General features: G+C 62.3%; 1 protein-coding gene across 1 annotated transcript in view; it reads right to left on the reverse strand.

Annotated features, from left to right (window-relative positions):
- FIBCD1 (fibrinogen C domain containing 1) overlaps positions 1-3,910 on the reverse strand; it is a 28,768-nt gene that overhangs the window by 11,135 nt on the left and 13,723 nt on the right. The window lies entirely within an intron of this gene.

Consider the following 3,910-nt stretch of genomic DNA (forward strand, 5'->3'; position numbering starts at 1 on the left):
CCTCCCCTTCTCATTACACCTGCAGGACAGAGGCTGTGATTTTCCCCTGACCCCGGCCACGGCTGTCACAAGGAATTGCAGGGCTGCCAGAAAACTGCAGATTCGGAGAGACAAAGACTACTTTCCCCAGAAACGAGGGGAAAATTGCTGCATCTGCAAAGATTTCCCAGGCCCTGTCCCCTCCTGTGCACATCTATCTGGAGTGACACCTTCCTTCAAGCACCCTTCATTTCATTCACGCTCCTGCAACCATTTGCATTAAGGTGACCCCGGCTGCGGCAGGGCTGGCCAGAATGGGGCCGGGGGGCCACGGATGCCCCATCAGCCCCGGGGGATGCTCTGGGTTTCCTCCTTCAGCCCACGGAGTCAAACTGGAGATGCAAACGGCACTGGGCTGAATGGGAAGCCACCCTGCAGGGACCTCTGCAATGAGGCAGCCCCGGCCTCGGCCACTCCGTGGCCATTAAAAGGAGATGTCAAAGGCAATAAGAGGAGCTCTCGGCGAGCAGAGGGTCGAGGAGTTTGCCCCGTGTTTGTAGAAACGGAGCCCCAGCTCGAGGGCATGAGTGGCACCCGGGAGAAGTAAGACAGTGGCAGACAGAGGTGGGAGATGCCCATTGCTGACATCCTCACATGGACATCCAGGACCTGGGCTCTGCCCGGCCCCCTGGCACCCTGAGAGCAGAGAAGTGACAGGAGGGATGGCTGCTGACCAGAGGCCAGCATCAAGTGTTTTGGGATCCACAGGGTGAGCAGGGACCGTGTCCCCATGGCTGTCCCACCTATGACAGCACCTTCAGCTCCCCAGCTCTGCGCCCTCCCGTCCCACACGCTGCTGCTCCCCACCAGGGTGATCTCCCCAGCTCAGACCTGCCTGCCAGGACACACAGATAGGCTGTGGTGGCTGAGGGACCCATCTGAGCATTAGTGGTGTCAGGAGCAGAGTCGTGCTCGGCCGATGCTCCATTTCCCGCAGCCGCACAAATCCCAACTGGGCTTAAACACACCAAAATCTGGTGTGTTTTCTCTGCCCGGGAGCTGCATCCAGCTGTTTTCCAGCCTTCGAGCCCCAGGAACCGGGGGCTGATCCCCTTTGCAAGTGACTAAAATCCAGTGTGTTTTCTCTGCCCAGGAGCTGTATCCAGCTGTTTTCCAGCCTTCGAGCCCCAGGAACCGGGGGCTGATCCTCTTTGCAAGTGACCCCTTCTGCTTGTGACCGCGAGATCCCAAGCGGTGGCAGCTTTACGAGTCCCACGGCATTTTGCTGGCAGGTTGTGTTACCTGGCAACCTGCGGTGGGGAGAGGAGGGAAACGCTCAGCCAGCGGCACCAGCAAAGCTCCAAACTGGGGTGTGGGTTCCCCCAAGTCCCCCCCAGCACAGCAGCACTGCCTCTGCTTGCCCAGCTCCCGGCGTGGAGCTCTGCAGACGCCTCTGCCGCAAGCTCCTGCCCCACCGTGGCCAAAGCCCTCCTGGCTCCAGAGGTTTCTGCCCTCCATTGCATGGTCTTGGGCTCCTGGATCTTCTTGCCAAGGCTTTTGGGCAGCTGCAGGACATCTCCCTGTTGGCCATGTGGCAGCTGCCCTGGTTTATTGGTGTCCCCTTGGGGACATCCGTCGGGCTGGAGGTCCTGATGTCTCCAAACCACTCCTTCCTAAGGAGAGGAGAAGCTGCGAGGCTGGGAAGTGTTGGGGACGAGTGGAGCTTCACTTGCAAACCTACTCTGGAGCTGGGGAGGGAGCCCCAGGCAGGAACTGAGGCACTGCTGCCTCCCGGGTACAAAGCTGAGCCGGGCTCTCCATACACTGGCTCAGGCAGTTGCACTGTGGGGGCCAGGTCCTTGGTGCCCCAAAGACACCATGAGAACATCCTGTGGGCTACCTTTCACCCTGGGGCTGTGGTTCTCTGCAGCCCCTGTGCCCATCATCCCCCCTAACCCCCCCCAAGCATCCGTAGCCTCCTCAGCCATCCGGATGGGCGAGTGGCTCTGCTGGGTGTGGGAGACAGCAGCTCCAGCAGATGCAGCCTGTGGGGAGGGAAGGATAAGAGCCAGCTTGTCCCTGGGGCAGCTGGAGCAGAGCTGGAGATGGGCTGAACCCCGGGGAGCACGGAGGGAGAGGCTGAGCTCTGCCGTGGGAGATGCTCCTTGAGAAGGAAGAGATGCCCTTTGCTCCTGCCAAAACCACAGCTCTTTGCTGGCTCCCCAGGCAAGCTCTGAGCTGTGGGAGGGTGGGCAGCCATCGCAGGCAGCCCTGGGTGCTCTGTCCCTGAGCCGTCCCCCCCTCCAGGTACAAACCAGGACCCCGGTTGTGCTTTTGAGGCAGATGGACACTGTGGTTTGCATCAGGCTTAGCTGCTGGGGCAAACTTTAGTCCAGGTACCCCCCACCTAACTGCTAGGGTCCACCCAGCCCCAGGGGAGCCTCAGGGCAGTAAGGGACAGTCCCGTTTCCCCCCAAGCCATTGCTCGCCCCAGAGCTGCTCGAGCAGCTCATTTGGCATCCCAGCCCCTCGCCCTGCGCTGCTCCGCTGCCCCCGTCCCCCTCCACCCCCCCTGCCTGTCCAGCTCTGCTGCTGCTCAGCTTTGCGCAGGGCTGCAGCCCCCATCCCTGCTCACCCTGGGGCAGGGGCTGTACCCCAGCCACCCCCCCACTGCTCCCCACATCCTCCCAGAGCCTAACGCCGCTTCACTCACTCCCCGCAGGCAGAAGAACTGAATCCCGCTCCCGGTACCTGCTCTCCTCCAGCATCCAAAGCCTGTCTGATACTGCTCCTACAGCACGGAGCGCTTTGTGGCTCGGGGAGAGGAGAGGGATGGTGATCACAGCGCAGCCGGGTCCGTGGGTGAGCACACAATCAGGCTGGGATGGTTTTCCCACTGGAAAAGCCTCCCTGGGGCTTACGGGAGCTGGGAGCCCATCACCAGCTGCAGCACAAAGTCTGTGCCCCCTTTGCAAACCCCTCGGTCCCCTGCGTGGAGGGGCTGCACACCCGGGGGGGGTCAGCTCTGCTGGCACGGGGAGAGGAGAGCGAGATTTCTCTCTTGGGGGGGGTCTGGGGCAGCAGGGTGAGGGAGCCACTCAACATGGATGGTCTGACCAGGGAGAAGAGCGCTCGGAGAAGGGAGAAGTCAGGCAGAAGTCCCTTTCCTGCATCGCTGCGGGTGGAAGGGGGACAGGGAAGTGGCAAACATGGGGGCAAGTGGGTCTGACAGCCACAGCTGGGGTGCAGAGGGGGGGCAGGCTCCTTCCCTTCACTCGCAGGCTCCATCGGAGACAGGCTCCCCCCCCCATCTCTTCCCAGGCATGATTGCCCATACTCTGCACCCCTTCCCACCCTGCCTGCCCCACTGTGGGGCACACGGTTGCCCTGTCCCCTGTCTGGGTGCTGTGCCAAGGTCCCTTACCTGCTGGGGGGGCACCCTGGGGGGCTAGAGGCTGGGGCAGGTGGCCAGTGCCAGTGTGCTGGAGCTGGCACACGTGTGGCGAGCTGTGCAAAGAGGCTCCAGCCGTGCTTCCCCACCGCAATGCCACCCTCTCCCCAAAAAATACAGGTGGGGGGGGGCTCAACCTGCAGGCTGAGAGAGGGGCCAGGCGGCCGGGGGTCTCTGAACCAAGAGGAATGAGCAGCTCTGGCTGCAGCAGGGAGAGAGGTAAAATCCCCTCTACAGGGTTATTTAAGCAGTTTGAAAGGTGCAGGGGTTCCGGAGAGGGGTGTGGGGCAGCCCCCCTACCTCCCCAGAGCATCACCCGCTGCCTGCCCGAGGGGCAGCCCCAGGGGGGGGCTGAGGGGCCACGGGCTGCAAATAAATCAACTCTATATTTGGGGAGGGGGGGGGATGAAGGGTGAGGGGAGACAGCCCAGGGGGGAGCAACACCTCATCCCGCCGGGAGAAAAGCTCGCTGGGAGGGAA

The sequence above is a fragment of the Calidris pugnax genome, unplaced genomic scaffold (genome assembly GCF_001431845.1).
Source record: "Calidris pugnax isolate Ruff unplaced genomic scaffold, ASM143184v1 scaffold102, whole genome shotgun sequence".
In the NCBI taxonomy this organism is placed as follows: Eukaryota; Metazoa; Chordata; class Aves; order Charadriiformes; family Scolopacidae; genus Calidris; species Calidris pugnax.